This window comes from Mustela nigripes, chromosome 13 (genome assembly GCF_022355385.1).
Source record: "Mustela nigripes isolate SB6536 chromosome 13, MUSNIG.SB6536, whole genome shotgun sequence".
Taxonomy (NCBI): domain Eukaryota; kingdom Metazoa; phylum Chordata; class Mammalia; order Carnivora; family Mustelidae; genus Mustela; species Mustela nigripes.
In genome coordinates, this window is record NC_081569.1 from 94,945,657 (window position 1) to 94,969,292 (window position 23,636).

At 36.2% G+C, this 23,636-nt stretch overlaps 1 protein-coding gene across 1 annotated transcript in view; it reads right to left on the minus strand.

Annotated features, from left to right (window-relative positions):
* Positions 1–23,636, minus strand: part of MDGA2 (MAM domain containing glycosylphosphatidylinositol anchor 2) — an 844,384-nt gene that overhangs the window by 754,704 nt on the left and 66,044 nt on the right. The window lies entirely within an intron of this gene.

Below are 23,636 nucleotides of genomic sequence, written 5' to 3' on the forward strand. Positions count from 1 at the left end.
AATCCTCATAATGCCTAGCCATATATCTTGCTTGAATTAGAAAATCTGTAATGTTATTAATTATAATGATCACTTGAATATGATTCAAGCTTTAGTTGGACAATTTTTTAAAACTCCAACCTGATTAAAGCATTAGGCTTATTCACTAAATTGTTCACCTGATAAACCAATAGTATTCCCCAGTTAATACACAGCTTCTTCCTGAGGTGGCTTACAAAAGACCAAGTAACTTATCCCTCAGGTATAAGTTCCACCAAAACCTATAACAGTCAGTATTTCATTTTTTTAAGTCTCTTGGTAGGGAGATCTCACTACCTCCATACTCAGAACAGCCAACCTACTTCCTGGGAAGATGCTTAGCTGGAGGTGGGGATACAGGCTACAGAAACAGATTTTTTTTTTCTCAGTGAAAATTAATCTGTCCATATAAATATGGAACTGGAAATTTGGCCTCAGCAGCATTATTCAACTGTGTAAACCAACCAGACCAACAGGCTCATTTAAATTTCATTTAACAAATAAATTTAGCCAAAAAGAAAAAAACAAATTTACTCAACTTTGATTAGCATTTTGATACACATGTTCTTTATCTTTTGATATTTTCATATTGTCTCCAGTGCAAAGCTGTAATTAAAGACAGAAACAGTGCTAAGAATCAAAAATTTAATTCATTTACCATAATCTTATGTTTCCTTGAACAGGTCCCTTGAAACAATGACCAATGACCGATCCCTCTACAATTGATTATTTCTCTCATTTAACACATAATTCTGTAACTGAATATATCCATCAAGGAACATGCTTCTCTGCCTATTTTATACCTCTGGCAACATTTATAGACATCAATTCCATCAAATTATCAATGAAAATATGAAATACTGTGAGACTTAATTAAGATAACAACACTGAAGAAACGAGCATTATTCTTCTGGGGAGTGTTTTCCAAGCAGTTAAGCATGAACTGTTGGGTAGAGAATCCAACATAATAGACATAGACTATTTCTAGCCCTGGAAAAGTAGCATGTTATTAATCACATTATAATCCTTAGATAAAGCAGAAGACATGTTATTACACTTCTCATTGCCAGAGCCCCAAGGACTTGCCATCTCAGTAGACAACACGTTTTTTTCACAAACCAAATATTCAGCTTACACGCATCTTCATTTAACTATTAGAATCTAGTACAAAACAAATCTTTCTCATGCTCAGTTTCCTTATCTGTGAAATGGGGGGAAAGTAATAATTACCTAATGTGCCCGGGTGTTCTGTGGTTTAACTAATTAAAGGTTGTAAAGCCTGATAATACACTAAGTGGTATTAAATATCTATATAGCATGCATTTACTGGCCAACTTGTGCTCCAGCTGCTTCAACACAGCTGCTCCTAATAAGCAGTAGGAAACCCACTAAAAGCATGTGAAGAGCTGATTGGAGGAAATGACATGGAAGGAATGTTTATACAACTCGTTAATTTGTTAACATTGTTTTAAAAATTAAGAAATGTTTTCATTGTAGGATGTTGCTATCTTTAAGATTCCCAGAAAAGTGAAACCTTACCACCTTGTAGAGGATAAAATTTAACACTGTGGGAAGAAAATATCTGGGATTCCATGGACTATACCAAGAGCGCTTTTGAACCCAAACTGACGTGGTTTGCCTTTTTTCACTGCTCTCTCTTCTCTTTGCTCTGCTAATAAAATCCAGGTGATATATATATACAGGTATAAGCAAAGACACTAGGTAAATTCCTATGGAGGGAAAGATGGGTTGTGTGCACTGAGGCTTTTTAGCAAACTGGAGGCAGACCAAGAAGAGAGTGGATTATACGCAAGCATATATTAGGATCTCAGGATGCTAAAGACTGGCATCTGTGGCTCTACCCATATCATGAGCCTAAATTGTAATACTTCCCTACTCCTTTATACTCCCAGGTTCCTTGCTAAGATCCCCACGCCCAAATCCTGTGCATAAGCCAGCTTCAGAAGTGCCTTTCTGCTCCCCTGGGTTCTTATCCTTGGTTGGGCAACAGGACTTGCAACGTTTTCCCCTGACTTCTCAGTCTACTTCATCCACCCCTACAGCCCAGCTCTGTATTTCTGACTCCACTTTGATGGCCTGAATACAATTTACAATTATTCCTTTTATTAAACAATTTACTTTGATTTTTTTTTTAAGATTTTATTTATTTGTTTGACAGAGAGAAATCACAAGTACACTGAGAGGCAGGCAGAGAGAGAGAGAGAGAAGGAAGCAGGCTCCCTGCTGAGCAGAGAGCCCAATGCGGGACTCGATCCCAGGACCCCGAGATGATAACCCGAGCCGAAGGCAGCGGCCTAACCCACCGAGCCACCCAGGCACCCCTACTTTGATTTTCTTAATCATGAACTATAACCCAATTCTAGTTAATCTGTCCATGACAGCGCAATTGTACTGTCTAAACTCTTTCCTTAAAATAAGGAATGTTCCTTGCCTCTATTTCTAGTACTACTATTAACGTAAACAGCTGCTGACTTTTCCATTCCAAATCATTTTTCTGAGTAAGTAGATGAAGATAATTTCTAATCACCATGTCCATTTTACAAAAGGCCATCAATATATTAATTTTGCAGAGGACACCGCTGTGGTATATTAAAGGATAGAGAAACACTTCATTAGGTAGCTGAAAAAAATAGTAAAAATTGCCACCGTGAAGAGTAAGAGAGGAAGACCCTTTTGAATACTGCAATGGTTTGTATTCTCATAATGGATATCTTCCAAATAAAGTAGCAAAAAACAAGAACCTGGTCCTGAGGCCTAAGTACTCAAAGAAAGAAGAGCTCAACATGAATTCATCAGAAGCGAAAAGCATTATTTTCAGCAAATAGCTAAAATCATTTGGTCTCTGTTAAACATCACATAAACTTGCAGAGAAAGTGCACCAGGCCACTTGGAACCACTGAACAAACTGGCTGAACAATGGTGACTGTTAATATCAACTTTCAAGTATTTCCAGGCAAAAATTACTTCTGTCACATCAGCATCATAGGTTTTGATCAGAAAATAAAACCTTGGATGCTCTGCCATCCATTAACCTTCTAGGATAAGAAGTCACATTTAAGAAAAAAAAGGTATAAGCCATCTGTTCCTCAGTACTTTACGTTTTATTAGAGATCAAAATCAGCTCCTGTAAGAATATGTATTTAACTTACATCAGTTATGCCCCTCACAAAATCTACCTTCCTGAAACACATTTTAATATTGTGCCAACAGCTTTTGAGTGGCATATAAAACATATATGAAATTCAATATTGAATATCATGTAAAAATATAATTTAGGACTCCATTATATAAATTCATATCCAAGCACATTAGAAACCCACATGTTGCATTTTCGAATTCAGTGCTAAAGAAATCTGTGCTTCCTCTGAAGAACTGGTATATATATTCCTGTTCAGTATCATAAACCACATAATTATACCATGTTTGCTTTTTCCTAAAACCCTACTCCAGCTTCCTGGAAGCTAAGAACCAAATCTGAGTGTCACTCAGAGACAGTATCTGTATGCTTCTAATTTGGCATGTTTATATTTGAAATAGATTTTTTTTAATTAGAAGATTTTATTTATTTGTCAGAGAGATAGAGAGTAAAGCCCAAGTAGGCAGAGCAGCAGACTAGGGGAGTGGGAGAAGCAGGCTCCCTGCCAAGCAGAGAGCCTGATGTGGGGCTCAATCCCCTGGGATCATGACCTGAGCCAAAGGCCGACATTTAACCACTGAGCCACCCAGGAGCCCCTGAAATGGATTTTTTAATTCAACTTCTCTTTTATTATTTTATTTCTGATTCCTATTTTTTTAAACCAGCCTCAGAGCTTTAATGAAATAGTAGGCCCTAAACATAAATAAACAAATGCAAACATAAGTTTACCCTAAAAATAATCTATCTTTCTAGAGTACAGATCAATATTTTAAAAACTGCTGTTCTATTGTAGTCTTAATGTGAATAATTGGTATGATCTTAAGAACAACTAAAAATAGAGGGATTCTTCTTCTTTGTAACTTTGGCTCTCCGTCTCCCTATTTATACTTACCACAAAATCAAATTATGCTTGATGGTACAATAGGAGTATTGTATAAAATGAGTATAAAAATCAAATGAGTATAAAATGAGTATTTCAATGAGTATAAAAATCAAAGAGCCATAGTTCCAGTATGTTATACCCCAAAGTAAACCAGGCAGTTTGGAAAGAATGCAAGCCAAATGGAGCCCGTGGGGAGCAAACATGAGAACAGAGCCTTGCATAAATATACCGGGGGGGATATTGTGGGGAGAAAATAAAATATTAGTACAGATGATAAAAATAGCAATACTCATTTAACTAATCACCTCTTATCAGCCTACCCCAAAGAATGCAAGATTATGTTTGCTAATTCTCTTCTCTCCATCAGTATGTTTCACCTTTCCTCTGTTCAGCTTTGTAGTCTTAAAAAAAAATACCGGTCATGTCACAGAGATTCTGCCCCACCCACAATCTATCGAGGCAAACAAAGCTGGGGAAACACTATGAAATCCAGTGGGAAAAGGAGGTAAGATTTAATAAGGTCAGGAAGAAACCTCAGCACACTAATGTAACTTGGAAATATTTCCCAATATTCCTTTGTTTCAAATCATCACATTTACAGTCTTTTTCTTTATAAATGAAATTCCACAAATGCACTCCCAACGCCACAGCCAGATCAGTGCTTTTGTAAACTTATGGTTTTCCTGGAGTGCAGACTATAGAAAAGCTAACACAAACCCGTGACCTGCTTGCTATACCTTTTCCAAATAAAAACAGAAGGGGGAAAAATGCCCCCAAACATCTGTCATAGTAACCTAGTTATTGCCTGTCTTCATTCCCACTTATTTGAACTTTATCACAGATGACGTATGCCCGCAGAGCTGCTACATCCAGCTCAACAGCTTCAGTAACTTAACAGTTATTACTTAACAGTAGTAATAAGATGGTTCCTTGTAAAGATGTCACACTGGCGTGTGTCTGTGTGTGTGTGTGTGTGTGTGCCTGTGAATATGTGTATGTTTCATAAGGCCAAACCGACTAGTATGTTATGGGACACAAAACTGGGAATTAAAACCCAATCAAAGTTCATTTTTTTTCCCCAGTGGCCCATTCTACAACCTTGGACTAGTCAAAGTCATTGCACATTTTCTAGGTTTTGTCATTATTGTAAAAGATGGCAACCAATTTAACACTTAATTGTGTTAAGTGTCCTCAACCTTAGAGAACAGTCTCTGCTTTTTCACAGTATGGAGTAGTGCACGGTATATAGACCATGTGTAGAAATGTTAGACTAGTATTAGAATTTTGGTCCAGGAACTTAACAGCAGTGTGATATTGAAAATGTAACATTTAGGGGCCTGAAATCTATCATCTATTAAAAATATGGGTGAAAATATATATTTTAGAAATTTTAGTGAAAAATCACTGTAGGAATAGACAGAATTTTCATCCTTACGACTGGCATATTTCAGGCACTAAAGAAATCTCAGTTTTCTTCAAGATGTATTGTTTGTATCGCACCAGGTTTATTCTCAGAAGCATTTAACTTTATTCTCATATATGAACTGGGAAAACAGCTCTGCCTTCAAAAAACTTACAACCTAACTAGGAAAGGGAAAAAACAGGCAAGAATACGCCATTGAGCATCAAATGAAACTCTTTAGATTCTCAAATTTAAAACAAATGTGCTGGCCTTCTTTGAAAGCCCATATACTTTCCTGCCTACCCAGAGTATTCTTTTTTTTTTTTTTAAATATTTTACTTTATTTATTAGACAGACAGAGATCACAAGTAGGCAGAGAGGCAGGCAGGGCAGGGGGAAGCAGGCTCCCTGCTGAGCGGAGAGCCCCATGTGGGGCTCAGAGGCTTTAACCCACTGAGCCACCCAACCACCCCTACCCAGAGTATTCTTTTTTGTTTTTTTTTTTTTTTTTTTTAAAGATTTTATTTATTTATTTGACAGAGAGAAATCACAAGTAGATGGAGAGGCAGGCAGAGAGAGAGAGAGGGGGAAGCAGGCTCCCTGCTGAGCAGAGAGCCCGATGCGGGACTCGATCCCAGGACCCTGAGATCATGACCTGAGCCGAAGGCAGCGGCTTAACCCACTGAGCCACCCAGGCGCCCCTACCCAGAGTATTCTTGAAGAAAGTTTGCAAAATAGCTCAAGCTACTGTGCATATCTCTTGGAAGAAGGAAGTTAAATGAGACAGGAGATAGAAGTGGAGAGTAGAAATAACCAATTTATCCAAAATGACTTCATAATGTCCCATAAACATGATGAAGTTCTACTTTGTGGACGTTTTCAAAATCTGAGTTCACCTCCACAGCCAAGCAAAGAGAGTAAGACATGATTAAGAGCAGAATTAAGCTTAGCCAATTTTGATAATTTGCTTTCTGTTTTGTAATTGAAGGACAACACACATGGTTAAAGTTTTTATTTTTAGTCCATCTATAATCATTAAGTATATATTAACATACTGTTGTTTTTATTTAGCATCATAAATATTTTTCTAAATTTCCATGGTCTACATAATTATCATTATTAGAGGCTACATGATGTACTATCCTGTTGGTGAACCATAATTTATTAAAGCATTTTATATGTTATACATTTAGCTTGTTTCCATTTTGTGCTGTAGTGAATTTCTTCTTCCTTGGGTTGAAATATTTTCTCAGGACAAATATCTGGGGGACAACATTATCAAAGTATATAAATATCTTTTTTTAGAGGTGGGGGAAGGTGAGGAGGGTAGGGCAGAGGGAGAAGGACAGAAAAAAAAAGTCTTACGCAGGCTCCTGACACAGTACTCAATCTTGAAATCCTGAGATCATGACCTGAGCTGAAATCCAGAGTTGGGACTCTGAACAAACTAAGTCACCCAGGCATCCCGAAGTATATGACTATCTTACCCATATCATGCCAGGAAAATTAGTCATCACCATTTACCATCTGCATCTAATTTTTTAATATATATTTTTAAGTTTTATGAATAATTTACGTCAGTATAAAAATAGTGAAAAACTTTAGTATAGTTTATGACAAGAATTTAAATATACCAATCTCTTAAGTGAATTTTGGGATATAAATATTAAAAAAGATAAACTTTTATCAAAATGGAATGGATCAGGGACGCCTGGGTGGCTCAGTTGGTTAAGCAGCTGCCTTCGGCTCAGGTCATGATCCCAGCGTCCTGGGATCAAGTCCCGCATCAGGCTCCTTGCTCAGCAGGGAGCCTGCTTCTCCCTCTGCCTCTGCCTGCCATTCTGTCCGCCTGTACTCGCCCTCTCTCCCTCTCTCTCTGACAAATAAATAAATAAAATCTTTAAAAAAAAAAAAATGGAATGGATCAGGTTTTTGTAGTAAAGTATTATATGATTAAATGTTTCCAGTTGAATGACTAATGAAGTGAGAATGTCATATATATTTGTGTCCTTAAAAATGCATTATTCGTACTCTTATTCTTGATTTGGAGAAAATTTATCTAGAATATCATAATCTGAAGATTCATGTGCTGAGATCTCACATAAAAAATTTCAGCAACATCATTAAAGTCTATTGTGTTCTTTTCATTCATCTTCTGATTCATTTAATAATTGTGAAACATCTTCCCTTTTAATTTTGTATTTTTAAGTCTTTTTTGGAATTGTTGAGAATACAAGCTGAATAGTGAAATAATTCCTAGGATGATGAAATAGCAAAATGTTTCAAGGTATGGAAAAAATAATATCACTAAAATCCCACAAGATATCTTAGAGGGTTCAATGGATTCATATGATAATTACAAGAGAGGATGAGTTTTACTCTAATTAAAAAAATGTAAATGGTCTCTTTTTCCTCTGGAAGACCTCTAAGAAACCATAAAAGTCATGGTATATCAATCTTTATAAAGAGTTAGAATAGCTCTCAAAAGACACTAAAAGCTAAAATTGGATCCAATGGACCCTAATGGACAGAGGGTAGATAGTTCTTTCTGTATGTCCATTTTCTAGTTAAAAGTTTGTTTTTTTTTTTTAGAGACAGAAATTAGACACCTAATACTATATATAGAGTATTATGCTATTATTTAATTTATAAGGTAGGTCCAAGAGGGAGAAATTATAATCTTCATATATTATAGCTGGGGAAACAGCTCCAAAGAAATTCCTTTTTTCTGCTAAATTCACATCACAATTAAATGACAGAATAATTATTTGAACACATCTCTATTTTATTTGTACTTTTATTTTATTCTATTTTATTTATTGTATTTTACTCTATTACATATTTATTTTATTTTATCCTAATTTATTTTTTTTTCATATTTCCAAAATTCAAGTTTTACAAGTGAGTTAGTTTTCACAAAATGTAACCACAGAAATAGAATTTCACTCCACACACTGTTTTAAACCATATCAAGAAACAATATGAAATTGTGGAAAAGGAATATAAAGAGAAAATATTCACCTGCCAGTAATCTCTGAAAAGAGTAGAATCCATATGGGTTTTCTACATATTTAAAAGCACAAAGAAAAAAATGCCAGTATTTCCCTTGGAAGTCATTCTTTTTCTTTGAAACAATATGGATTTATATTTTCCTGAGGTTTTAAGTCAGAACAAGGCACTGGTTTTCTTACCCCATGGTTTGCAATTATGAGGAATAATGCTTCTGCCACATAACATGCTGCCTGTTGCCTCTCAGCCAACTTAGTGACAATGGCCCTCACCACAGGGCCCACATCAAAGAGGCACATCAACAGTTGCCTGGCTTACCAGCCTTCTCTAACACACATTGTTTTAGAAAAGAAAAATGACTGCTAATAAATTTAAAGCCACGATGGCTCAGTAACTGGGTAAAGCAAGACATTAATTATCTAAAATCAGGAAGTATTCACAAGTTATCATACTGCCTCACATTTCTTCAGCAATTTGCTCTTCTATAAGATTTGTCCCCCAATTCAGCTTTCAAGCTAATGGAAGTCCTAACTGTGTATCTCCACGAACATATAAGGGAAAAAAAAAAAAAAAAAAAACTCAACTCAGTCTCCAAACTACCCTATGTTACTTTCTTCATGGGGGCCTACTTTCTGAATAGAGAAAAGCAGTATTTTTAGGAAAGCAGTTCTCAACAAGATTTGAGGGTAGGAGTAGGATGAGGAGGCTGCATTTCCAAAGCACCTCTGCCTGCTAACTTCGCTCAATCTTTAAATTTCTAATAACCCAGCTCTTGGTTGAGGACCACTATTTTGATTACCTGAGGAGATGAGAATTGAGGATTGTGACTAATCAAGTTTTTATGAGAATATGTTCAAATAGAGTCTTTTAAAAGGAATAAGAAGGTTGATGGGATCCATACATTTGGAAATCATGGGGAGAAGAAAGAAGGTTCTGCCATATGAAAATATATACAGGACATCAGCCTAGTTACAATTCTCACTCTGTGGGAGAAGTCCACTTTCTTGCCTTATTAATGTTGGCCTTGGTCACGTGACTTGTTTGATCATTTGAATCTGAACAGAAGTGACAGTGTGTCTATTTATAGCATAGGCTACAGTTAGCACAAAATTCTTTTGCTCTTTTTTTCCTCCGTAGGAAGAGTATGCCCCAGCAGCTACCAGTTCCAGAATGAAAATACATGGAGTTACTTGAACCTATGGGGAAAATAAATGTTTTTGTTTTTACAGTCTCTGAAATTTTGAAGTTGTCAATTAAGGTCCATTATTACAGAAACCCAACTAATACACGTCTTTCAAGAATTATTCTCCATATTCATTCCCCTCATTCTGTCTTGAACTACATTCACTACAGTAAGCAAAACAATAGCAGTTAAGCATGCAAGCTCTGAAATAAGATGGACCTTCGGTAAGCTAACTTCTGCAAACCTAGTTATTCAGTAGTAAAATTGGCATAACAATACTACCTATCTCATTATTATTATTATTACCATGAAGACCATGTAAGATAATAGACTTAAAATCGTTAGTATAATGGTTGGTATACAGTAAGCATCTAGCAAATATTAAGTATGATATTATTATTTTTCGCATTATCTGTGTCTTAATTACTGACAATATTAATAACATGACAGAGCCTGCATAAGGGCCTGTCATTTTCGTAGGAAATACGAAATGAAAGTAGGAGGAAAGAAGGGCTGGGGCATCCTTCCAGTGGTCAGTCATCCATGGCCATGCAATGAAAATTGACCTCAACACTTTATTCAAGATTTTCCAAGAACAATGCAACAGCAAAAGGGAACCAAAATAAATTAGCGCTTTTAAGATGTGATATTGAGAACAAATTACTTTTACATGTGATCAAATATGAACTGTTTCACAATGAAAGTATTAATCCTTTTGAGAGAAGTGTTTCTATTATATGCTAAACACCTTTCCTCTGTATAAGAATTTATTTTTAACCATTTTTCATGACTCTATGTCTTGATTTCATCTATTTTTTAAAAATTATAATAATTTATACTTTTAATATAAATTTGCGATATCAATCCTGATTATAGAATAAATACTATAACTTACATTTACTCTAAATGCAATCTATGTAATATTTGTTCTTTGGTTTACTTTAAATAAAAGTTGAGCATAGTATGTATGGTTATTAGGCTAGTTCTCCATGACCATCTTTCAACCCAAAACAAATTAATGACCAAAGGATAAATCAGTATTCTTAGAAGTTCTTTCGTATTATTAATAAAATTATATTTTATCAGTACCATTTGATATTATAGCATTATTCAAAATATTTCTCGTGGGACGCCTGGGTGGCTCAGTGGGTTAAAAAGCCTCTGCCTTTGGCTCAGGTCATAATCCCAGGGTCCTGGGATCGAGTCCCGCATCAGGCTCTCTGCTCCGCGGGGAGCCTGCTTCCTCCTCGCTCTGCCTGCCTCTCTGCCTACTTGTGATCTCTGTCTGTCAAATAAATAAATAAAATCTTTTAAAAAATATTTCTCTTTTTAAGATTTTTATTTATTCATTTGAGAAAGATACAGAGGAGAGAGAGAGAGAGAGCTCAAGCAGGGGGAGAGGCAGAGAGAGAGGAAGCAGTCGACTCCCCACTGAGCAGGAATTTTTTTTTTTTTTTTCCCAAATAGGACTGGACCCCAGGACCTGGAGATCGCGACCTGAGCTGAAGGCAGATGCTTCATCTGAGCCACCCAGGCACCCCTCAAAATATTTCTCATAATTCAGAATTAGTCACCACTTCAACTGCTTTGCCATATTCAACTCGGTTTATAAACTTCTAACTACGGCAACAGAGCATCTTATTGTGCTTGCCACAGCACTCTTTGGTGGGTAAATAACACCACCTTGTGAAAACTGAAGATATTTATTCTAAAGACAATAGAACCAAATTGTGAGTTTTTATTCCTATCTCATTAACTCAATAAACTTTTACCAAGAACCCACAATGCACTGTGTTTTGAGCAACGGAGAGAGAGAGGTAAGCAAGACAGACAAGGTCTCCAGTATCACAGAGTTTAAGGGGAAACAGATAATGCGCAAGTAAATAAATGAATAAATGTAGTGTGATGTAGAGACTTAAGACAGAGTGCTGTGATAGAGAGCCGCTCGATTAGATTAGATGGCCGAGGAAAACATCTCTCTCAGAGGTGAGATTTACACTGAGCTCTGAATGACAAGCAGCAGCAATCCAGTGGCAACAGAGAGAGATTTATAACTCCTAGCTTAAATGTGAACTGGAGCCTTTCACTCGTCTTGACAATTCTCTTTAAAACTATGTAATTGTGCTCTAATTTATTTTTGGAGATTTTAGTGTACCAGACTTTGGGTGTTGAATAATCAAAATTTTATTGAAACATATTTGTATTCCAAACACATATGCTGAATCCTCTCTACCTTGAAAAACTGATGAAAAGTCTAGGTCCCAGGAACAAAATTGTCTGCTTTTAACTCTCAGAAGGATAGAGAAAATGGTAGATTTTAAATATATGTGTTTATTAATGACTACCTACGCCTTATTTAAATCCCTATGTTTGGATCTTGGATTAAGATAATATAAAAATGCATCTGTTTTCAAGCCAAAATAAGATCACCAGATAACAGGTGATTACTTTCTAAGATGAATTCTTTATTAGTCGACTTTAGAAGTTGAAATGATTACCTTGTGTGTAAACAGCATTTTCTCTGAAGAGCTTAGTCATCCATTGAGACGTATTTTTAATTACTTTAAACCCAAATAATCCTCAACACATCTTAGTAATGTAGAGGGAAAACAATCTTATCCCAACTATTCTAATGAGTAAACTGAGGCAATGGGCAATTAAATTACTTAATCTTGATTAGCCTGTTGTCTGTATTTTCATAGTTTCAAAGTATCTGGATAAAATGTAACCTTCTTTAGATAGTTACCTTCCTGATGACAATAAACATATAGATGTTTCTTTAAGTAATGAAATAATCCATTTTTATAAAACTTTTCATTTCTTTTAAAGTCAGCAATTCCATGAAATTTGTTCATCTGTGCTTCACTGAACAAGCATGTACTGTGCACATTCTATTATCCAGAAATAATGTTAAGCAGTGATGACACAAATGTGACCAAGTGTGGTCTCTCCTGGCAATCACTGTTGTCATTTTTTTTGATGTAATGTTATACAATGTAAAACATGATCACACCGATGAATAACCATCTACTTATTACAGATTAAACTTTAACCTGGCATGTGATGGTTGTTCAATCAGTACTTGCTTACTGATAATATTATGCTATGTAGAGATAATCTTAAGATTGGAACCATAAATCAGATACAGCTTTACTTATAAGTATTATACAGAGGAAAGCACTGTTTTATTGCAGTACAGATAACCAAATTTCATATTTCAGAAAAAAAACCACAACTAAATTCCTCAACATTGGGGCACCTGGGGGGCTCAGTGAGTTGAGCATCTGCCTTCAGCTCAGGTCATGATCTCCAGGTCCTGAGATCAAGTCCAACATCCAGCTCCCTGCTTAGCGGGGAGTCTCCTTCTCCCTCTCTCCCTGCCTGCTGCTACCCCTGCTTGTGTGTGCTCTCTCTCTCTCTCTCTTTCTCTTTCTAGGTCAAATAAATAAATAAGATCTTTTAAAAAAATAATCCCTCAACATCTCCATCTATTTGCCTCTTTTTCCCCTCTCCTACAACACTGATTCAGAAACTCAAGAGTCTCGTGTCTCGACTGTCACAAAGTCTTCTAAATGATTTCTTCATCTCCGGTCCTCCTTAAGTGAAAATCACCTTCCATTTTTAAGTCTATCTTTGCATTTCATCTTTCTGAAAACAAATTTTTAATGGTTCCTTCTTTTCTACTGGATAGAATTAAAATTTCCTAGAATTACATGGAAGTTCTTCTATGAATTAATCATTGCCTACATCCCATCAATACCCCACAACTCAGCCAAGTTGACTCCTTACACTTCCCATAATGTGAATTCTGTTTTATGGCTTAATGTTTTTGCCACTTACTTTCTTTCCTTGGAATGTCTTCCTCTTCACCTTGATAGCACAGATTTATTCACATCAAGACTCCATTCTGTAAAGCTTTTTCTGAATCCTACTTCCCTCAAGTAAAAACTTATTTCTTCCTGAATGCTCCTTATAACCATTAATATGGACTTAAATCACAATGATCAGACTCTAACGCACTTCTAAAAATGTATACGTATACAGATATATCCCTTCCTGGTTGAATAAAGTCTGTTGAAGTCAGAATCTTTTTTCTACATAGGTAATTTGTCATTCAATGACAATACATTGAAGAATAAATGACTATGTGAAAGGCAGAATACAGGTATGGTAGAGAACAAAAATATGTATGAACTGTGATGGCTGCCTCCTGAGAGACTTCTCCTCAGGAGAAACTCCTGAGAGTTTCTCTAACTCTCCAGCTACAGGTTTGCCAACATTTTCTCTGAGGCATTAGCACCACTTAGCTTCCAGAACAATGTTGGGTTATGAAAGAACTTGAACTTATGTTTAAGACCCTGATTCCACCACTAACAACTACCTAAGCTTGAGCAAACTACTTATCTCTAAACCTCAGTCTTTTTATCAGTAAAATGGAGAATACAACAATACATATCTTACAAAGCTGCTGTCAGGATTAAATGAGAATATATACATAGTATGGAAAACACAGTCTGACACAGAGAAAGTGCTTAGGAAAAACAGCTATTTAATAGTTATGACACTCAATTGTAATTCATAGACCCAACATAAATCAACGAAAGCCAAAACAAAGTGATTGACTAGGAAGTGTGGTGTCTAATAGATTGCCATAATTCATTAATTTTCTTCCATTTTCAGAATCAATTTCCCTCTCCCTACTTCTCTCTGTCTTGCTCTCTTCATTATGCCCCTTTGTATATAGTTCCAATTCTTTTGCATTGTATATGGCTTTCATCAGTCCCATAGCTCAAAGCTTACATCATTCAATTTTGGCAAACCATTTAGCAAAATAAGAGGCAAGAAACATGCACTTTCTTAGCCTCAGTTTATATAATTTCTGTGAGGTTTTTAACTGGTCAGTGCTATAGGCTGACTGTGTACCCCACAATGTCTGTGTACTCCACATCCCCAAAATGATGGTGTTTGGGGGTAGGGCCTTTGGAAGGTGATTAGGTTATTAAAGCTGGGCCCTCATAAAATGAGATTAACATCATTAATAAAATACACCCCGGAAAGCTCCTTTTCCCTTTCTGCCATATGAGGACACAGTGAAAAGACAGCCATTGATGAACCAGGAAGTGGAGCTTCATCATACACCAAATCTGCCAGCACCATGTTGTAGACTTCCCAACCTCCTCAACTGTGAAAAGTAAACTTCTGTTGTTTATAAACCATCCCAGTTTATGGCGTTTTGTTATAGCAACCTGAATGGACCAAGATGGGCAGCTTGGAACCAAACACTATAGATGGAAGGAGAAGCTACTAGAACTGGTCCAATCTAGATCACATGGTAATTGTTGAGTTCTAGAGGGCCAGTGAAGTCTTTACCAGAATGGGGAAGGAGAGAGACTGGATAGACAGAAACGAGAGCTTTTATATTATCCTTCTTAATAATATTTCCATTTTCTACCTGACTTTAGCTAAAGTAAGCTTGTTTTTTCTTTCAATTGATTATGCCCTAAAGAAGTGGTGCGCAGCATTAACCGTTGGCATCAGACTGTCCTTAGTACTACTTTTGCCACAACCCTAAGAACACAATGTCTTCATGCTCTACCCTAGCCACTTAAGTGAGTCAGTGAGATTTAGTTTATCACCCATATTGCTCCCTAATATCCTAACTCATAGTCTTTGCCTTGGTGGTATCTGAAATGATTTTTCCAGATGCCAACCCAAATATAAGGATGAGTCTGAGTATTTTGTAAGATGATCCTAGGAAGAATCAGTATGAAACAAGACAAGACAAGAAACAGAAGAAAACCAATGTGGTATGCATTAAAGAATAGGTTAATTTTTTTTTAAGATTTTATTATTTATTTATTTGTTTGATAGAGAGAGATCACAAATAGGCAGAGAGGCAGGTGGAGGCGGGGGCGATTGGGTGGGGGGGGGAGCAGGCTTCCCATAGAGCAGGGAGCCCGATGCAGTACCTCGATCCCAGGACCCTGGGATCATGATGACCCAAGCCAAAAGCAGAGGCTTTAGCCCACTGAGCCACCCAGAAGCCCCAAGAATAGGTTATTTCTGCAAAAATCAGGGACTCAGCTCCACTGGGCACCTCTAGATAATGGTATGGGATACTTCTCAGGGTTGCCCCTTCCAAGGAATGAGGCATTTGGAATATTTATCATTCAATGTCCATTTGTTAGCTGCTGAGGGTATGTCCATCCTCAAGCATTTCTTAATATTCCATGGGAGCTAAAAGAACACTCTTCAAGCAAAAAGTCATAGGAGCATACGGAGGATATCAATATGAGGACAATGAGTGCCAAGGGGACCTGGGCTGTTCATTGCAGAGTCTTCTTTAGAAGTGGCTTCCCATGTATTTTTTACGACTGAGACCTCCTTTGCTCTGTCCAGTAATCCATTCTCAGTGAACATCCAGTCCCTGACTAGTAGTCATGTTCAAACTTTCTTGATAGCCACAGCTATACTCCACTGTCTTTCTCTTGGAGCTCAATACCTTAATCCTGACTACAGATAGCTGGATTCCTTACTTCTAGCCATATAGCTGAATCTACTCCTACGACATATAGCCAGTACTGTTGGCTTGACTATGTGTCCTATTGTCCTATTCCCTTCAATTACTATCTTATCTGATACAGCATCTCACAGAAATACAGTCCTTGCCATAAGGGGGTTCAAAGATTTCAAGAGAATACAATATGAATAAGCAAATTACTTTGTCAAAAATATAAGGGTTTATTACTAGAGTCTATCCCACTGGTCTATACTAATAGATCATACCACATTGTATTGTTTAGTGTAGCTTTGTAGTGAGTTTTGAAATCAAGTAGACTGAGTCCTCCAATTTTGTTCCCTTTTTTTCAAGATTGTTTTAGTTACTCTGGTTCCTTTGAATTTCCATGTGAGTTTCTGAATCAGCTTGTCAGTTTCTGCAAAAAAGGCAGTGTAGATTTTGAGATGGATTGTACTGAATCAGTAGATCAGCTTAGAGATCATCATAATATTAACTAACAGTAAATCTTCTAATCCATGAACATGACACATTTTCCAGCTATTTAGGTTTTCTTTAATTTATTCAATATTGTTTAATAATTTTCAGTGGTTAATTGTGCATTTCTTTTATTAGATTTATTACTAAACAGTTCACTCTTTTGATGGCATCATAAATGAAATTGCTTTCTTAAATTTCATTTTCAGATTGGTCATTGCCAGTTTATAGAAATGCAAGTAGTTTTCGTATGCTGACCTTGTATCTTGCAACCTTGCTGAATTCATTTATAAGTTCTAATAGTTTTTATGCATCTATTGCTTAGGGTTTTCTATAAGCAAACTCCAGTCATTTGCAAATAGAAATAGTTTCACTTCTTCATTTCCAAATTGGATGCTTTTTATTTACTTTTCTTGTCTAATTGCTCTAGTTAGGCCCTAATGTTGAAGAGAAATTGTGAAAGCAGATATCATCCTTTAATTTAATAGGATATTAAATTACCTACCTTTCCCATCACAATATAAACTCAGCAGTGCCCTAGTTCATGGTATGGTTAGTATCTGATGTTCAGTACAAATAAATGAAAAGCAGAATCTGATAAATGTCAAAAGAAAATGCAAATAACTGAAGTTTCAGGACATGTAGTGACCACTTGTTAGTACGAATAAAAGAATATGGATGGATCTTAAGAGATGAGTTCGATTTTGACAAGATAAAATACATTCTAGGCAGAAGGAAAAGTATAAGCAAAAATATTTAGGGAGAAAGGTATAGGGCAGGACTATGAACAACACTAGGTATATCTGAATTTTTTAAAGAACAGAGAAAAAGAAGGGCTGACCTCATTATGGTAAATTCAGTTATTAAAATACCAAGAAGATAATTCAGATTAGTTAAACCAAGAAATTTTCATATGCAGTATCTTGAGACAACTATACTAATACTGCAATATTCATAATGTGCTCACAACATCCACAGTTAGAACAAGGAAATTCTTCCATTGACTCCACAAAGTAATATTTTGGAAATATGATGATTAACCAACAAATAATGATGAACTGTTGGAGAAAATTTAACCCAATTACAGACTAATTTTGGAGCAGGACAGGACATTTCATCTTTATACTTAGAATGAATAGAACTTTCATATGTCATAAGAAATTACTCTTTCCTATAGAATCTTATAAAATTTTAGTACCAATTTTACAAAAGAAAATTTCTTTCTCTGCTCATCCTTATGGCAAAGGAAAACTGATAATCTTTGATGTGAAAATTCCTAGGTTTAACTGCTAGGATTGGACATCTTCCATTCATGCTTTCAGACTTATTTGCTAAGTTTGACACCAACCGAAACAATCTGAAAAACTCAGTCCCATGTAAAGGCAGCAGTTTATTTAAAACCCTGCACTAAATTCTACCCCTGAAGCCAGTATTATACTATATATTAACTAGATTTTATTTATTTTTTTTCTAAAGATTTTATTTATTTATTTGACAGACAGAGATCACAAGTAGGCAGAGAGGCAGGCAGAGAGAGAGGAGGAAGCAGGCTCCCTGCTGAGCAGAGAGCCTGATATGGGGCTTGATCCCAGGACCCTGGGATCATAACCCGAGCTGAAGGCAGAGGCTTTAACCCACTGAGCCATGCAGGCGCCCCTATTAACTAGATTTTAAATTTAAAAAGATCTGAAAAACAAAAAGACCCTGCTTGATTATTTGTGTTTAGTAACACCAGATAGTTTCAAGAAGAGAGATTTTTATTATTAACATATACTTTCTAAATGACATTTAAAATATAATTAAACTAAAAACAGTAGTGAAATTACATAAGTGCCAGAGTCTTTTTAGAATGAAACTTACATATTTTTCAAAATAAATTAATCAGTATACTTTTCTCACTCAGTAAAAAATTCAGATTCAGTGTGTATTGGAAACAATAGTTCTTGTACAAAGTAAATTAAATTGCAAATTAAGGCTTGCTTCCTTTCAAGGAATTTATGGTTTTGTCTAGGATAAACATTAAATTAAGTGGCCATACTTTTTAAAGGGCCAGTTTGTTGGGACATGCTAAAGACACAGATACAGATATTCTCCATTTTACCTTATACTCTCTCAAACCTCTATAATAGCTTACTGTTTCTGATGACTGATTTTGTTCTGATTTTTTTTTTCTTCTTAACGTGTTAGAAAGTAGGATGTCTTGAGAGGGGCACCTAGGTGGCTCAATTAACCAAGAGTATCTGACTCTTTATCTTAGCTCAGGTCTTGATCTCAGGGTCCTAGGTTCAAGCCCCATGTTGGGCTCCATGCTGGGTGTGGAGAGCACTTAAAAAAGAGAAAGTCTTGAAAGCTTGTAAATAAATTCAGCTTTCCCATTAAGGATAGATTCTTCTACAGATTCCTCTGAATAACCCATGAAGTTATTTCAATATTAAAGTATATAGTAACAGAAACATCAAGTTTCAGGTTGAACAAACTGGGTCTCTTGTCAATTTTTTGAAATGGAGTTTTTAGGTTTAATGTTCCTCAGAGCTTAGAGGGGGAGTGCTGCCTCCTACCTGGTTTTCATAGACTCAGGAGTCATATGCAATTCTGTTCATTACTTAAACAAGAATTTGGTCTAGGTTCCTAACTGTGCAGGCACAAGAGAAACAGAACTACTCCCCACTAGGCCCAGTACTTGACATGAAATTTCATGCACCTCTTCATTTCTTCAACCAGTATTTATTGAGTATCTCCTACATACTTAGCACTGTGCTAAATGCTGCAAATAGGGGCTCCTGGGTGGCTCAGTAAGTTAAGTGTCTGTCTTTAGCTCAGATCTTGACCCCACGATCCTGGGATCAAGTCCCACTTCAGGCTCCTTGCTCAGCGGGAAGCCTGCTTCTCCCTCTGCCTGCTGCTCCCCCGCCTGTGCTCTCTCTCTGACAAATAAATATATAAAACCTTTAAAAAATAAAAAAATAAAAAGTAAATAAATGCTACAAATAGAGTAGAGGAAGACAGCATCTCTGTTCTCAAGTTACTTCCAGTGTAATGGATAAAACAGATGATATGGTATATATTACTATTAATCTGTCTTACCAATTTCCTCCATATCCTTCCAACTTTTTAGCCTTTATCAATACTTTTCACCCCTCATCTGAGAATGTCTTCTCACTCATCACAATTAAAACATTACCAATTTTCAAGGTCTAAGTAAATACCTAACTTTTTTCATAAACCCCACTCCAATGTATATATATGCTTTTCTAGAGCAAGGCTAAGCTCTCTCATACCCCAAAGTGTCTAACAAAATATTATGCATACTTTAGGGTGCTGATTATTTTGGACACAACCAAGCATGATAACTGGGATTTTCAAAAGATGATCCAATAGACATTTTCTTTGCTTATCCCCAGCACTAAAGGAAAATATAAAAACTGATATACTCTAAGGAATTAAAAAAGAGAAGCAACCCACAAAAAACTCATCCTACCATGTTTCCAGTTGAATCCAAGAGAAGAATTCACTCAAAGACATGACAACATAATGGAGGGCGAGGCATTAATTATACTCTGAAGAAGCCACTTTCAAGCATGCATCTTAAATGTTTGTCACCTGGAATGAGTCACCAAGGCCATACCCACACTACACAGAATCATGTAGGCATATAGTAATCTCTGTCCCTTAACTCAATTTTCCTACACAATTCATTAGTTTTCAAAGACCTAACTAAAAAAAAAAAAAAAATGAGTTTGGGTGACAAGGTCTTTTTTTTTTGAAGATTCTCTTTATTTATTTGAGAAAGAGAGTGAGAGAGAGCATGAGAGGAAAGAAGTTCAGAGGGGAGGCAGACTCCCCATGGAGCTGGGCGCCCAACACAGGACTCAATCCCAGGACTCCAGGATCATGACCTGAGCTGAAGACCGTCGCTTAACCAACTGAGCCACCCAGATACCCGACAATACCTTCTTTTATAGGAACAAATCTCATTTTAAATGCGACCCCTATGCTGAATGAAATAAGCCAAATATGAGCATATTCTATATGATTCCATTTATATAAAATTATAGAACAACAACAACAACAAACCAAACCTAGTCTATAATTCCAAAAAGTAGGCTAGGTATTGCCTGAGGCTATGGTAGGGTAGGGACTGGCTACAAAGGAAAACCAGATGTTTGGGGGGAGTGATGTTAGTATTCTTCTATATCTTGATTGTAGAAGTGGTTACACAGGTATATACATTGCCAATACTCCCTCACCTGTACATGTAAGAGAGCTGCATTTAAGATTTATTTGTTTGTTTTAGAGAGAAAGACAGTATGGAGTGAGGAGCAGAGGGAGAGGGTGAGAGAGAATCTAAAGCAAGCATGGGGCCCGATCTCACAACCCTAAGATCATGACCTGAGCCACCCAGGTGCCCCATAAGAAGGCTGCATTTAATTGTACACTAATTATACTTCAATAAAATTTGTTTTAAAGTTGAAAAAATAAAATAAAATAAAAGGCCTCCAGTTCTGTCCTAGTAATTCTATGGTCAAGAAGCAGGACTTGATGAGAACTAATGAAATTCATGCAACAGATTCATTCTAAGAACTGAAACCTAAAAACAGGCGACTCTTTCTTCATCATCTCCAGAAAGTATTTCTGATTCATTCTGGAAAGTCATTTTCTGTGGTGTTTTTTCTTATTTATGGTTTTTAGTGTTTCATACGTTTAGGTTCATGGTGAAATTATGAGCCAGGGGAAGTTTGCCATTGTGCAATATCCAGCTCCACCTCTGGCATCACTTTCTACCCTGCCTCCTCCCAGGAAATCCATTGTCTTCCATCTTGTCTGTGGGGCTCCATCTAGAATTAAGGAATAGCAAATGCCTAGAAACTGCACTTGTCTCTTCTCTTTATACCCCTACCAAACTTATTACTAATATCATTAGCTAGCTAATACTGCCTCAACATGTATTTCCCACACATTCTGCTGCTTGGATTCATTTATTTAATCTTCAATATATCCCTCCAAAGTCAGTATTTTGTTATGTCCATTTTTAAAGATAAAGAAACTAGTCGTGTAGTAATTAGGCAACTTTCTTAACTTCTAAAAATTAGTAAGTTAAGGAGTCTTGATTCAAGTCCAAATCAAGAGCCTGTATCCATAATCAAAATGTTCTGGTGCCTAAGCACATTCTATAAGAACTCTGCTCTGCATTAAGGAGTAGCTACACCAAATGAGGCCTTCATGCTAATGTGTCAGTGTCTCATTGTGTTACCCACTGAGGCCAGACATTTAAAATCCTACTCTTCTAAAGAAAATGAAAATGTTTTATAAGAGATACATGTGCTCAAGTAGTCAAGAGACCCTGTCACTATTGAAACTGAGGTCGTGAAAACTTTCCCTGTAAGAGTAAATTATCTAGGTAGTCAGTTAAGAAAAATCTAAAGTAATCATCAAAATAAATCACTAAGGCTATTTCTTAAAAATTTTTCCAGATTGTCTGTTTCCATTACCAAGAAGTGATATCTATGTACTTGTCTGCCCATTTTTTAAACAGAATGAATATTTCAATTAAATATTTTCCTTCAGTAAAACTCAAATCAATAAGAAAAAATATCATAGATGAGACTGTCCCACATTCTTTTTTTCTTCTAACAAATTCATCAACAGTCTTTTCCAACATGAACTAAAAATAATAATGTTCCAACTATTATATGAGTGGCCTTCACCTTGTATTTTTGTATCTCAAAAACTGAAAACTTGGAAAATAATTTTATAAGGCCTCCCTTCCAAAGAGATACTTTATAAACATAAATGTGACACACTAATTGTCATTTGACTCAAAATGATCTTTGCTTAATACTCTTCTTGCTAACCATCATTACTATAAAAACTTCAAGATGTTTTCATGTATCTTTGGCTGGATTCCAGGGCTGCTACAATGACTTCCTTTAAAAAAATATAGTAGGGGTGTCTGGGTGACTCCATTGGTGAAGTGTCTGCCTTCGGCTCAGTTCCTGGGTGAAGCTCCATGTCAGACTCCAATGTAGTAGATTATAGTCAATGAAAAAGTTAAATATATGGAAGCTTCCTTAAAAAAAAAAAATCACAGGAGTCTGGACTTGTGAGATAGAACTGTCCAAGCCCAAGGAAAGGATAGATATTGACTGAATAAGACATCAAGAGTATGTATAAATTTTATCAAGTAATATATCTATAAGATATAAAGACAAAGTATGCTTTATTATATGTGCTACAAAAGAAAGGTTTTATAAGCACATGAAAAGGCACTCAACATCATTAGTCATTAGGGAAACATAAATCAAAGCCAATGAGATACCACTCCACATCTACTAGGAAGGCTATTAAAAGAAGATGTGGTTCATATGTACTATAGAGTATTATGCCTCCATCAGAAAGGATGAATACTCAAATTTTATATCAACATGGACAGGACTAGGAGAAGATTATGCTGAGTGAAATAAGTCAAGCAGAGAGAGTCAATTATTATATGGTTTTGTTTATTTGTGGAGCATAAGGAATAACACAGAGGACATGGGGAGATGGAGAGAAGGGAGTTGGGAGAAATTGAAGGGGGAGATGAACCATGAGAGACTGTGGGCTCTGAGGAACTAACTAAGGGTTTTGGAGGGGAGCGGTGTGGGATTTTGGGTGAGCCTGGTAGTGGGTACTGTGGAGGGCACATATTGCATGGAGCACTAGGTGTGGTGCATAAAAAATGAATTCTGGAACACAAAAGAAATCTAAAAAATAAATAAATATTCCAAAAAATGAAATAGAAACAACAAAGCTAAAAAAAAAAAACAAAAAACAGAAAATATCAAGTGTTGACAAGGATGTTGAGAAACTGCAAATCTCATATAGTGTTGATAGAAATGTAAACTGGTACAGTCCCTGTAAAAAACAGTTTGGTATTTCTTCAAAAAAGTTGAACCAGAACTACTATCTATCCCAGAAATTCAACTCCTCGGTATATCTACAAAACAACTGAAA